Genomic DNA, 14,594 nt, shown 5'->3' with positions numbered 1-14,594 from the left:
GTGTGAATGTGCTTCCCAGTGTCTATACCTAGCCTCCTAGTTTCAAATACGAAATACAGGATTTACTTCCTTTCAAAATTTGCCCCTTTTTAGGAGGGGCGAGATGATTCACACATGAGGATTTTCTCATGGGAGACATCAAGGTTATTCACCCTCTGAAATGACAAATGAGTATTTTAGAGAAGCAGACAGTGCATTCTGTATGATTTAGGCGAGCTGCTGCCTGTGGCTGCTGAAGGCTTTCGCAGTGCTGCGTCTTCATTCCTAGCCTGTCTTCATTGCTGTGGGGCCCCGGGCCTTCTCTTGGCCTCTAGCACAAATAGTTCTCTTAGCTCATGGAGCCCTGATTTCCTAGCTTCCTTGATGTCTGTCTCCAGAAACACCACAGGTTGTATAGCAAATGCAGACTAGAGAAGAGCCCGCCTCTGCAGATGCCTCAGGCCCCTCCCCCTTTAGCCATCTTTCCTTCCAAATCCACAGTTACTCCAAAACACCGGGTTTTCTTGTAATTCTATACCTAAGCTTATATCAGTTCATACTGTTTAACATGTCAATCTCTCACCTTGAGGTTCCCCACAGATCCCAAATTCTCTAGTTTTCCTTCCCCGCTTTGGTTATACTAAGGAGGCAATACATTGTATTTGGGAAAACGATGCAGCAGCCGTAACTAACTATATTGACCATAACCGCAACAGAAACTATATTAATACTTATTACTCCAATCCTTGTTGATGCAGGTATATACCTTACTGGGTGCAGTGGTCACCCATCATAGTTCTCAGGGGCCTCTCTTTGGGTTGGGGGTAGATGGTTGTCTTTCAGGAACCTCACTGGACTCCTTGGCCCATCATAGCCTTTAGAAGCTGGAATTTTAATCACATATCTGTATCTATATATCTATATGTATATTTATATCTATCTCAATCTGTGGCTTCAGGCAAAACATTCCATCTCTTAAACTTTCCTCTAAAATGGGGAAGATATTTAACGATGAATGAAGATTTGGTTAACATTGGTGATGAACTTGCACAGGCCAAGCACATATATTTTCATATTTGATTCAGTGACAGCTACTGGTATTCTGGCTTTGCTCACATTTGAAGGCATCATATTTAAGAAGAATGCTTTGAGGACTGTTTCTGCAGAGGGAGAAAGGTCTGGAATTCACAGGTGTGTTGTGTTTGTGCAGTCGTGATAAAGTGGTTTGGTTTTAGATTGTAGTAAGATCTAGGATCACACGCTCCTTTCTCTTTTTTTTTCTTCTTTTTTCTCTCTCTTTTTTTTTTTTTTTTTTTTTGGCTGCCACATGATACAATTCCCGCCTGGTCCCAGGCTTCTCTTTTTTCTTCTCCAAATATCTCCAGGAAAATACTGCCCTTTTATTAAGAAATGGAATGTTTTTATTTGAAGAACCAGCCAGTGAGAATGTATCTGGTGACGTCTTCACAACTGAAGTCTTCTTTGCCATGTACCTGTGTGCTGGAAGGGAGGAGAATCTCTAGACTGTTTTGGTTTTTTCCTTCTTCTTCCCTCCTTGCCTTTTCTTCTCCCATTCTCCCAATAAATACACTAAACGAAAGTCCTGTGTGGACTCTGGAAAGGCCCCACCTGATTCGAATCCAGGCTTGGCCCTAACACCTGGACAAGTTGCTTTACGTCCTGTGTCTCAGTTTCCTGATCTGCAAAATGGGAATGAGCACCGTTCTCACCTCAGGGAATTATAAATTTTAATCGAGTCAACACATGGAAAACACTTAAGGGTGCCTGGCACCATGTCACTATTAGCGACCATTAAACCCAAATCGTATGGGTCATTCTATCCTGGATGAACTGTTAAGAAAAAGGATTTTAGAATATCTTAGAATGCTGCATTCTGAACTATTACTTTTTCTGTATTTTCACAGTAAAAAAAAATTCTCGTCACAATTTTGGGTGGAAAGGCTCAGCTTTAATTAGAGAAAATATCCTATGCAGCTTCCCCCAAGTTTCAGAGAAAGCAGAAAGTTATTCTATTCTGTATGTGGCAGGAGAAAGAATAACTAACCTCCTGAACATTTTTGTGTATGTCAAGCACTGTGATGCATGCTTGACGCTTAAAGCTGTAAAAATCTCATGAGTCTGTTCCAAGACCCATTTTACAGGAGAGCAAAAAGGTGTGGAGAGGTGAGGGAACTTGCCCAAGTTTAGGAAGTGGCTGGACTCTGTCCAATTCCTGAGCCAACCTGGGCCACCTGCATGTGTGGCGAGAATGCTCTGCCTCCCTTGTGGCTACGCGGTTGCTGAACAGAGCAGGGGAGAGTTAGTCAGTTTATTATCATCTTAATCATGGCACCTGTTAGGGTCAATATTCTAGAAATGCATTTCCTTGCAAAGGCAGTTTTAATGTTGACAAATGTCTGCTTCTCAGTCAGCTGGCCAAAAATAAGGAGCAATTTCATGATTTCCTGTTTTTTATGGTTTGATTCAGCTTTCCTGCACAAAACTTCCTTTGATAGCTATAAAACCATCAAAGTTCTTCACTGAGCTTGACGGTGACTTACCTGAGTAAGCGAGAGCAGGGAGTACCCTGGTCCTTGAATTTCTAGCTGCTCTCTAATTCCATTCCAGGAGGGACCGTAAGAGAGGCCTCATCCGATTGGCTTGGCATGAGTCTCAAGTATGTGAGAGGGTGACTTCGAACTTCTTCCTCTTCTTAGATCGCGATGGTGAAATAATTCAAGTATCTATAGTAGATACTTGAATACTTGATACATCTTAGTTCTTCAGCCTCTGGTGGCCGTGGGAGCTGTGGCTTTGTTGTCCTTCCTGGAAGCAACTGTTAGTCACATCAATCCTGAGCCACACATTTATAGCCATTTGAGAGAAGCAAATTTGACAGCAACACTGAGTCGATAATCTCAGTCTTGACTTTCAAGACAGGACTAGTAAGCAAACTAAATCATGTATCGTTTATTATTTATTATTTTAAAAAGTCCCCAATAAGTAAATCTTTAAAAAATTATTATCATCCCACATATTTTAAGTTGTTCATTATTCTTTAGACTCTTAATAGTGTTAAAGATTTGGAAGTTAAAAGAAAAAAATATCTTTCTACTATAGAATGTTGTAATTTTATTTAATGGAAAAAAGATTTTCTTGCTATTCTTATTCTTCTGGAAGGAAAATGTTCCACTGAATAATTGATGCATCTAAAATGAAGTGTGGGGTTTTTATGATAGTATAATAGCTTCATTATCTAAGTAAATATTAGACATTCCTAAATGTTAACTATTTTCATGTGATAAATATTTTGAATATAGAAAAACTCAGCCCGTCTGATGGTTCTCAGGTGAAATTCAGGCTAAGATTTATATAGAACCAGAGATCATTGCAGATGGTAGAACTAATAGCAATATGCAAATCATCAACTCTTAAGAAGTTTATGAAGGTCTTTCCATGGTTTTTGTCAACTAAAATAAGATTTAAAACTGAAATTTAATTACGTAATTTGAGGTAGCGAATGTATTATTATATTGTCACACTCCAAAAGAATTGAAACAAATATAGTCATGATTGTGTAACCTTTGTTTTGATTTTGTATAAAATAAAATATTAATTGTATTGTTTTTCATGACAGAGGGTCAAAATAAAAGCATGGTGTCCTCTAGTATTTCATATCCAGATCTGAAGTTCCTGCTTCTAAATTGTATGGTTGGCTTGAAATGATGTAAATACCCTCATACTACTGACTAATACTTTAAACAAATTCTTTCTGAAGATTCCATAGCAGTTCTTTGTTATCTGAGAATAATTAGAACCAGGAAAAGGCCATTTAAAGTGAATGCACTTGAGTGGGAACCAAAATTTCATAACATAATGATAAAAAGCTTTGGGACTTTATCTTCCCCCCATCCCCTCCCCCCCAAAAAAACACACACAAAAAATTATGAAAATAAATTTATTTTAGTTTATATTTAATGAAATTTAAATGATCATTTTGACCATAGCTATCTTAGAATGTGCAATGCAAAAATCAAATTTTGATTGTTTTGAGAGGAGTAAATGTTTGGACAAAATCATTGGATAGTATGCTGTGGTGCTTTTAAAGTCATGTTTGGCATTGCATCATATCTTCAAGATGGCCAGTTTTATAAAAACATTCGAGGTCTTAGTCATTCTTCTTCGGGACTTTTAGATTCTTTAATATTAAACTTCTTCCATGTTGAAACTTTTATCTTAAAATTTTTCTCTTAAATGATTGTCTCATCAAACTGTTTAGTCACCACCTGCCATTATTTGACCTGTTATTCGACGTATTTTCTAATGTCATTTTGATTAACCTCATGAAATCTGAATTTGGGGGGCAAGATTTGCAATTTCAGTTTGCAGTGGATATCTGTCATTATGTGGGAGGTGCAAGACACCGATAGACAGGCTCGTGCGTTCACACTGATCGTGAACAAGGACAGAGTCTTGGGTGGGAGTTCAGGTCATGAAATGGTTGGTTAGTAGGAAAGATGCAGCGCTTTGAAGGCATGTTTCTCTGGAAAAGCTCCTAACTAAATAGGGCTTTGGATAATGACTTCTCATGAACGAGGATCCCCTGAGTTATTTGCATTTGTCCCCTGTAGTCTGCTCTGTAGAGGACAGATTCATAAGTGGGGAGATCCTCGTGCTTGTCTCCGTTCTGCCAGTGAGGAGCTGTATGATCGCAGACGAGCCGCTTAATGTCTTTTGGTATAGATTCACTAATCTGTGAAATGAAAAGGTCGAGCTGAAGTCCCTTCTAGTCCCAGCATTCTGCGATTGATATTTCAAGACTGGCAAGGGCTTTATCACTCTGTTTTCATAGACTGCTACAAGTTAATAGTCATTAACCAACTCCTTTTAGTTTTTTTGACTATATATATATATATATGGATATATAATATATATAATTTATATATATTATATATCCATATATACATAAATTATATATATAGAATATATAAATTATATATATTATATATATATCCATATGTAATCGTACTCCTGGTAAAGTTGTAATCAGCACTTTGGAACAATTTTACATTCTGCTCTTTTTAATAGTGTTATTTCTTATAAGTGTTTTCCTGTATACTGTAATCTAAATAGCTTTCTCTTTTTCACACTTATCTGTTCTAATAGCTGTTTATTAGTCTATGGAGTAAATGTGTGTACAGATATATGTGTGCGTGTATGTGTGTGTGTATACATATACATATATATATACACACACAAATACACATACACACACACACACACACACACACACACACACACACACCCCAATATATCCTGGCAACTGAGCAGCTCTGTACTTCAGAATTTTGGGGAATTTGGGGGCCATGTTACCATAGACATCTCTTTAGATAGACCATTTTGTCAAAGGAGCTTCTCACACATGTAGCACAGTTCTGTGTGCTTTTCAGTACTTAAGGGCCTTTTGCTGCTGGTGTAAACAGGAAGAAACAAACTAAGGCAAAGCATCTGGCTGAGTGAAGCAGGGGGAGGAACAAGGAAAACTGGAGGAACATTGTGTTTTGCTGCTGCCCAGCAGGGCAAAGAGATCCCGGGGAGCCTGGTGTTAAATGACAAGGGAAGCAGGGAAGGGCTCAGAAAGCCCATGCTTGGGGCGGCATCCTCAGGTGCCTGGCTGACCCTGCCACACTATACCCAGGATCAGATCACCTGGGAAGGCTGGTGGCCTTTGGCTCCGGATGTTACACTCAGCTGGTCCAGAGAACAAAGCCAGAAGGGAAACAATCTCAAGGAGCAGATGTGTTCGCAGCAGGAAAGCATCCACAGACTGAGTTCGCTAATCCAACATTATTAAAAATTGCAGCACTTTTCATTTTAGTTCAAGATCTTGGAGATTTTCAATGCATCCTTGGGGAATAATAGCTTGTTCATCCATTATAATTGGATTTGCTACCTCTTATCAAGATAAAGGAAGCACACTTGGTACTTTTCCCTTCCTACTTGTATATGTAGTTTGGACTGTGGGTGTTGTTGTACCCTCCGCATATGCGGGTGAACTGTTTGCAATGCTTGTTTGACATAACTTGCCACAATTTCTTGCCTCCATTGGGTAAAAAAGAGAACTATGTGTTGATGAAATCCAGGGCAGCCTGCTTGTTTACAGTAGCTAATGGCAAATATTTCCATTTAAATCAGGTTAAAATAAGTATGATCAAGGCAATTTGAGTCATGATTTAAATTGCCAACTAGAAGAAAACTGGAGAATTGTAGAGATTGTATGTCGATTTCATTGTGCTAGGTTATATGGGATGAGGGATGCTGACAGAGGAGGATGAAGTCCATTATTGTCAGAAGTTTACTTAAGCACAAACTAATTTGGTCCATCTCACGTAATTTCTCAGCTTTGGCAGTTACATCCTATAATTTTTAACCTTTTTTATTTTTCCTTTCAGACTTCAGCTACATTGAAGACTGGTTGTTTTCCATACCTAGAGGAGAAGCCCATGAAGGGATGGTGACTTCTTTTTGAGTTCGAGTAACAGAATAAAAGGTAATTAATTATTGATGGTTTCAGAATGTGTTTGCAATACTGTTGTGGAAGCCAGCTGCAACAGTAGCGAACAAACAAACCAAAAAAATGAGAGTTTGGATATTTTCTCTCACAAAGAAAAATAACTGATACCATTCTGATATATGATTTTCTAGAAACGAAACTTAGCATACTCTTCTTAAATAAGCTTTCCCAGGTAGGTCTATCCAAGGATTAAGGTGTGACCCAGCTAAGCAGTTTCTTTTTCTAAGACCGTGTTCTTGAGAATGTTCTGGTGCCTGTTCTGTGTGACATCCCATGGTTAGAGAGAAAATGTGAGAATCTAAGACATAAGTCATGGACAGACATTTAAAGTGTAGGGACTCATTTTAATCACACATAAATTTGGTAAAATTTAACAACAGCTGCCTTATCCCTTTTCCTGGTCTCAGCTCACTTAAGCCCATGACAAGTGATGGCCTCACTGTGACCAGTTCTTTCTTTGGCTGGGCTCCAGGAACAGTTCCTCTCACCTAGCCACCTAATCCTAAAGCTGGTTATCCTCTCCAGGTCAGAATTTTTTACCTGATGCCCTCAGTTCTGTTTTCCAGAACGCTAAGCCAGAAGCTCAGGTATCAGCCATTAGCTCATTTAGTATTTCCCAAAAGATCATCTTTCTAAAATCTGTTCACAGTATTTTGTTCATAGAGACAATCACCATTCCTGCTCACCAGTTTTCTAAGTATCAATTTATTTTCCCCTCTTCTTCCAGTGCTCTGCCTAATGATTGGATTTAGTCAAACAAACGAACAAACCATATTCAAATTCATATCGATCTACGTTTTTAGCCATGTCAGTCCGAGGGTCAATGGATGCAAGATACAAAGACACATCTGGAGAAATTTTGAAACCTCTGACTGTCTAATGAATAGGTCACTTTGCCTGGAGGAAGATCTCCCTTAATGGAGATATTTCTGTAGAAACTGCACACCTGCCTGACAAGGATGATGCAGAAGAGGAGCTGGCTGAACTGGGAAGAGGGTTTTCTAGGTTCATCTCAACCAAAAGGAATTCTACAATTTCTTAATTGATGGCCCAAAGGAAGTGAGGTTTTTGGTGTCTGGTTTGTTCGTTTGTTTGTTTTTCCCATACTTTTAAAAAAGTAAGCAAAGATATTCAATTAGATTCTTGTACTTGTAATTTCTGGTGCATCTATCATGCTTTGGGGGTGACTTTCTTGAAGCTATTATTCCCAAGTATATTTCCTGAATAGCTCCCTCTTAGCACTCGTGACCTTGGAGGGCTGTCTGGAGATAGAGTGATTTCATGGATATACTTTCGTGGAGATGTGGTGCTCCAACGATGCTTCAGAGAGCAGCTGTCTGAAGTACGTGTGTGGTTTGCTTAGTTCGGAAGGAGATTACCATCAGTCGATTATAAACCTGGCTCTTAGGATCTTAACATGTCGAACCCCCCACCCGCTCTGCCACCCTTGAACCCCTAGTGTTTGCCTCCCATGGCCAAGCCTCCCCATTTACCATTCCTTACGGAAGGCGGACATGAGATAAAGCGCCATGTGGTAGTTCTTTTTGAATATGACCATCCCTGGAGGTCATATTCACTTGAGACTATAAAGTTTTATGGCTCCATTTCCTCATTAATCGTCCCTTTTCCAGAAGGAAGTATTTCCTCCTTCTTCCTTCTAAATGTAGCGTTGCTTTGTCCTTACCTCCTGTCCTTGGTTTGGTTCCTTTTATTAACTATGTGCAGATGGTGTCTCCTTATTTATCACTAGAATATTAGTTCCGTGAGGCAAAGAATTTCTTCCTGTTTTATCTGTTACTTTACACTGAGCACCCAGAACAGTGTCTGGTCCATAGTAGGTGCTCAGTGAACATTTACTTAAAAGGTAGTAAATATATCTCCCTGAACAAACCAAACATTCCCTGGGGACAGGACCAGTCCCTCTGACCATGAATTTCTCACTGGACTGATGCAGCAGCTGCTGCCTTCACTGACTACCACTCTGCGGGCTGTAATAACACATGCTGTCCCTCTCCCAGAATGGCTGAGGTGGTGGTGTGCTGTACCGTACTGCATGGGTGATCGTAGGCCAAGCCGTGCCTATCTGCCACTTAAAGCATAGAGAATTCTTTCCAAGATGCTTACACGTGAGATGTGGAAGGGATGCAAAAGCCAAGAGGCAGCATCCTGTCCATGCAGGACTTTTTAACTTGCTGTGTTCACCAGCCCCACCCAGGAAACCTTTCTGATGGGTTGCAGCCGGGTAGGGTGGAGGTGGGGTGGCAGGAAGGGCGTGTGCTGATGTCACAATGAGTCTTCCCCTCTGGTCAGGTCTGAGAGGAAGTGTGTGGTAAGTCACGTGGAGGCAGAATGTCTGTCCCTGATAGGGGCTAAAGTGGCTCTTTGCTTTCCCGTTTAAGCCTGTTCTTAAAGCCTGCCTCTGTTTAAATAAATGAATGAACACAGAGAGAAGGAGCTTTATTGAATATGCATAATTGGATATGTAGCAGATCCAAAGTCTGGCTGATGGAAGAATCAAATCTAATTCTGATGATCTAATCATATCTTTGAATAGATGCCCTGAGGGTAAGTTTTGGGTTTTTGGCTTCCCATCCCAGGTGATCATAAAGAAGACGGAGGCTAGGAGGCAGATTTTTCCAGAAGCTCTATGCTTAAATGAGTTTATTCGGAAAGGAAATTTTAGGTACAAGGACTTTAAGGCACAATAATATTTGTCTTTTCATCAGCTGGTGAATAATTTTGAGACAGACTTAAGATGTTAATTCAATGAAACCATGGACTTATGTTTCTTGTTTCTCTCGCAGACACAAATGCATGTGCACACACGCACGCACACACACACACACCATTCTGGCATTAGAAATTATTGTGCCTTTGCATGTCAGGCTTTGTGCTGTAGTAGCTAGTCTCTCTTCCTCACATAGCACTTATGAAGCTCTCATTCTGCATCACGTAGTTGCTGCCAGCTTACCTTCCCCACTCTCCCACGCATGCCCTGAGCCTCGCTTTCCAGCCCTGCCACGCTCTTCCTCTCCACCAGAGTTCCGTTCTCCCTGAGCCATCACCTTCCCAGTGCGCCAGACAAAATCCTGCTCCCTACAACGCCAATTGCAAACGTAAGACCCTTGTAAAATCTTTCCTGCCCCCTCCTCCACGGGAAACTCCTCATTCCAGCCCTGCAGCTCCCTGTGCTTCCCTTGTGGTCTTCACCTTCTCCTCCCCATGACTGCTCTAGTGAGGCAAGCCCAGCAGGTAATACTCAGCATGCAGCCAAGTTGGGTACCTCATCTGTGACCACTGTCTCCCTCCCTCCACCTTGCCTTGCTGTCCTTCATCTGGCACTGAACACTGCCACCCTTCTTAAATCCATGATGCACTTGTTATAGCCAAAATCTTTGGCTGTAGCCTCAGGCCTGACGTCTCAGCCTGGCACAGAGGGCCCTTCTGATGCCAGCTCCCATCCTCCCCACCATTGTACCATGTTCTATTTGTGCAAGATACTACTGGCTTTCTGAAAATACCAGGCTCAGTCTCAGCCTTGTGGCCTTGCATGCACAGATTGTTCCTACTAACTGGAATACCTTTCCCCATCCTTCCCAAGGGGCTAAACGTGACTGATCACTAGTGATGTCAGTCAGATGCCTTCTCAAAGAAGCCTGCTGGGTCAGGTGCACCTGTTGGGGAGGGGGCTTCTGGGGCCCCTTGGACAAAACTCACATTAGAGCATGTCCTAGACTGTGTGCTTCAGATGCTGCTCTCCAGCTGAATGGACCACACTAAAGGCAGGACTGGATGCCCGGCCTCTATCATTGCACCTACCACACAGGTGTTTAAAAAAGGTCTGGCTTTCCGATATTCATCCTTAAACCTGCCAACCTTATTCAATACTTTTTGTTTTAGGTCGTTGTTTTTCTAACAATATTTAATAAAGGAATCCCATCCTATGCAGGGAAGAATCACTCTTTTTTAAAAAATGGATCCAGTGGCTTTCTTCACTTCTTCTGTTCTCATGAGGATCTGCCATATGCATTTACCACTACAGGAGAGAATTTAGTAAAAGTTAGTGGAACAAGATAATTCCTCCATTGCCTCAAAGCAGCTATCAGCCTAGGTATTTTTAATTTTATAAGTGGGCCGCTCTAAGAAAACCCTGCTGGGGGATGGTCACATATTCAGTTTCGGTCAACTCATGCTCCCCTCATCCTGAAGTGTGAGAAGAGAATCACAGGAGAAACAGAAGGACAAGGGGACTGGTGTTCCAATAGTCACCGAACTCTCGAGGCTTCTTCTACGCTTAGTCATTTGGACAAAACTTCTCCACTCTCCAGGTTAGTCTGCCACGTCGTGCTGGACATAACTCCTCCAGGAAACAGTCTATGAACTTCCCTCCATGTGTAACTGTCACATGCAGGGCTCCAGTAAGATTCCAGGCCTGTCGAAGTCTTCCAGGTGAAGTGGGCTCCGCCTTCCCTGCAGGGGTCTGTCCCAGATGAATGGCTTTCTAGGGACGTTAACCCATCTGTCACAAGCCTTTCTTCACCCCTGGACTGAGGGGTCCTCGCCTGGATGGTGTTCTTGCTTGCATATTTTAGAGTTCTCTGGGTTGAAGGAAGAGCATTAAGGTGTGATGAATGCAGAGAAGAGCATCAAGCACGGATGATGGAGTTTCCTGGGGACGGCGAATGACATGGAAAAGGCAGTCAGTCTCTCCCTGTCTTTTCTCATGGAATTTGGGAGATTAACACTAAGTAGCCAATGAAACTGTGTCCCAGCTGTCACTTTTAGTGGCACTAACAGCATTTGGGGCTGGGCAAAGCTTGGTTCTCCTGATAGAATTTTTTCCTTCTGCTTGGGGATGTTGCAGTGCATGGCCAACAAAGGAGCAGGAGAAATGGAAATCTCCCAGCAGTTTTCACCTCTTGCACCTTAGAAGCATCACTTGGAGGTGGAAAATGAACACGTCTTTTGTCATCTGTATTCCCAGGGCAGGGTGGCAGTTGAACTGAGAGGGAAAGAGAGGGAGAGAATTCATGGAAAAGGACACTGGGACAGTCACATCCAGAGGACGTCAAGACAATTGAATCTCTTTCCTTAATTTAATATTTTTTAATTTGAAATTTTGACAATGATCGCGATTAAACAGCAGTTGTTAAGTACCCAGTATATCAAGCTATTTTATAAACCTTTGTTTTGAAATGTGTCTAAGGTAAGTGAACTCTCTCTGATGTACAGATGGGTTCTGATGACCTGGGAAGAACTCTCGTCCAAGTGACTAGGGCTGATTCTCAATAGACGCTTCCAGTACCGAGGGTCACGACTGTGCGCCAAAAGGAAAACAGAGGTGGAAAATCTGCTCCATGGAGCCAAACGCGCGTTAAATCCCAGGCTGATGCCAGCTGAAAAGGAGCCCTACATGTGGCCAAATGCTGTTGTCAAAAACAGAAGAGCTGGCTCTCCTTCCCCCAAACCAGAATCCAGTTCCATGTTCCAAGAGCCAGCTGCTCCGGCCCCCTGAGGTGATGTCTCAGGGCCCAAAGTGACCTCCTTTGCCCCACAACTTCTTTCCACTTACCTCCGACGAGAAGAAATCTCTATGAAACTCTGTGCATAGTCCCAGACCATGTCTATCTTACACTGATGGCCAAAGACTGCTTAGTCTTTGGCTTAGCCGACGAGTATTTACTAAGTATCTGTGTTTAGCAAGTTAAATGGGCTTGGTTCTCAAGGAGTTTATATCACACACACGGGAACACACACACACACACACACACACACACATGTTCATTGAACTTTAAAAACAGAATAATGAAAGAACACATGTAGTCTGAGCTAACACAGCAACGGGATATAGGTGAATATGTCTTTACTACAATTAACAAGTCTTTGTGCAAAATGGGCAATGGAGGTTTATCCCTCATTAGAATAGAAAGATGGAGGAAAGGGCATGGTTTTCCTTTTATTTGGAGAAGGGCAGGAGAAAAATCATTAGTGTTATTTTTAGAAGAGCTGGGGGCGTAGATAGAACCTGGTTTAATGAATGGGAAATGGCCACTTCCCCCAGCGGGACTGGGAGGGAAACACAGGTGGCGTGATTCCGTGAGGCGCGGGGACTGCGCGGGCAGGAGTAACATTTTAGCAAGGGGGACGCTGGTGTCTAGGAATCATGGTGTTCCGGATTTCATGCTGTGACCTCGGCTCGTTGACCTGATGGCTACAAAGATACGTGCCGTAGGAAGGATCATGGCTCCCAAAGAATCATGGTTCTCATCCTAATCCCCAGAAGCTGTGAATGCATTAGATTACCTGGAAAATAGGAATTGCTACTCAGCTGATCTTGAGATGGGGAGAGGATCCTGGATGTTCCAGGTGGGCCCAATGTAATCACAAGTGTCCTCCGTGAGGGAGGGAGATGGGAGAGTCAGCGTCAGAGTGAGGCTGTGTGATAAAGTCTCGACATCTTTGTTGCTTTGAAGATGGAAGAAGGGGCCACGAACCAAGGAAAGCAGGTGACCTCTTGAAGCTGGAAAAGAGAAGGAAATGCATTTTCCCCTAGAGCCTACAGAAAGAACTAGCCGTGCCAACACCTTGACTTTCAGCCCAGTGAGACTCATTTCAGACTTCCAGCCTCTAGAACTCTAAGATAATAAATTTGTGTTGTTTTAAGCCACCACGAGTGTAATAATTTGTTATAGCAGCAATCGTAAATAATCCAGTATGGAAAGCTGTCTCTGTTTTAGAAATATGAGAACCTCTTAGTTATTTATAGTATATAGGATAATGGAAAATTTGTGGAATATAAATAACTCAAAGAAGAATCTTGTCAAAATTAAGTATAAGATCTGTGTAAGCTCATTTATTTTACTAGAGTGAGGGCAGAATCTTTATTTCTTCACTTTTATATCCTCACTGCCTAATTCCGTGCCTGACTCATTCACTTCTAAATGAATGAATCTCTTTTAACTAAATCCATGAAAACCCAAAACAATTATCTTTTCAAGAATTTCTTTTAGAGTGCATCACTATTATTAGAAATCTTAAATTCAGGGTCTTGTTATAGACATAGAACATCACACTTTATATTGTTATTCAAACATGAGAGGTTTGGTTAGAGATTTTTTTTTTTTAAGTTGTTAGGTTTAAACAAGAGTCTTTATTGCTTCCTTGGGTTCTAGGAATTTCTTTGTACCTGCACATGCTTAGAGTGCTCACTTGCCCTTTGCCTGTTCAATAAAACTTCATAATATGGTAGCAAGTTGTAACCTCAAATCGGTGACCAAAAAAAAAAGTGCTCATTTTTTGTGAAATTTGGTTTGGGAATCCAGGTATTATTTTCTAGTAGTAATAATATTAGTAATGATCTTTGCATGGCATCTTTGAGAATTAAGAATATTTCTAGTGTTGATTTATTATTTCTTCACTCGCTCGTTCTCTGAAAAAAATCTTTACTAGGATCTTGCTATGTGCCCTCCCCTCAGGAAACAGAGGGAGATAAGATACGGCACTTTCAGAAGAATCCACATACTAGATGGAAAGAAAGATAGATAATGAGAATATGGACTATCCAGTGTTAAAATAAATTGTGATGCCAAGAGGAGACGATTTCTAACTCTACCGAGAGAATACAACAGAGAAGAAGAGGTATTTATACCAGGTACTGAAGGACCAGGAGGAGCTTGGCAAGTAGAAGAATAGGACATATATGTATTGCCTACTGAATCTCAAGCACTGTGCTGGGCACTTTTGCATATAATTTTGTCATTTAATTTTGACCCTGAGGAAAAGGATATGCTAGTTAAGTAACTTTGCAAAACCATACAGAGTGGAATTTATGTTCTTAGCAGTCATCGTTTTAAAGCAGAGGTGGGCAAACTTCCAGGAAAAGATCACAGAGTAAATATTTTAGGCTCTATGGGCCCTATGGGCTCTGTCATGACTATTCAACTCTGCCACTGTAGTGTGAAAATAGCTGTAGATAATACGGAAATGAATGAGCAACGCTGTGATCCAATAAAACTTTATTGACAAAACAGGCAGTGGACCA

At 41.4% G+C, this 14,594-nt stretch overlaps 1 protein-coding gene across 6 annotated transcripts in view; it reads left to right on the top strand.

The window, feature by feature from the left end:
• The window catches only part of SVIL (supervillin), a 205,317-nt gene that overhangs the window by 28,128 nt on the left and 162,595 nt on the right, over positions 1-14,594 (top strand). For all 6 annotated transcript variants that reach the window (XM_036228073.1, XM_036228078.1, XM_036228079.1 and 3 more), the window contains exon 2: positions 6,432-6,529. The gene's annotated coding sequence lies outside the window, so the exon portion shown is untranslated. The remainder of the gene's footprint in view (positions 1-6,431; positions 6,530-14,594) is intronic.

The sequence above is a fragment of the Rousettus aegyptiacus genome, unplaced genomic scaffold (assembly GCF_014176215.1).
Source record: "Rousettus aegyptiacus isolate mRouAeg1 unplaced genomic scaffold, mRouAeg1.p scaffold_m13_p_10, whole genome shotgun sequence".
Lineage (NCBI taxonomy): Eukaryota > Metazoa > Chordata > Mammalia > Chiroptera > Pteropodidae > Rousettus > Rousettus aegyptiacus.
This window is presented reverse-complemented; position numbering and strand designations above follow the sequence as displayed.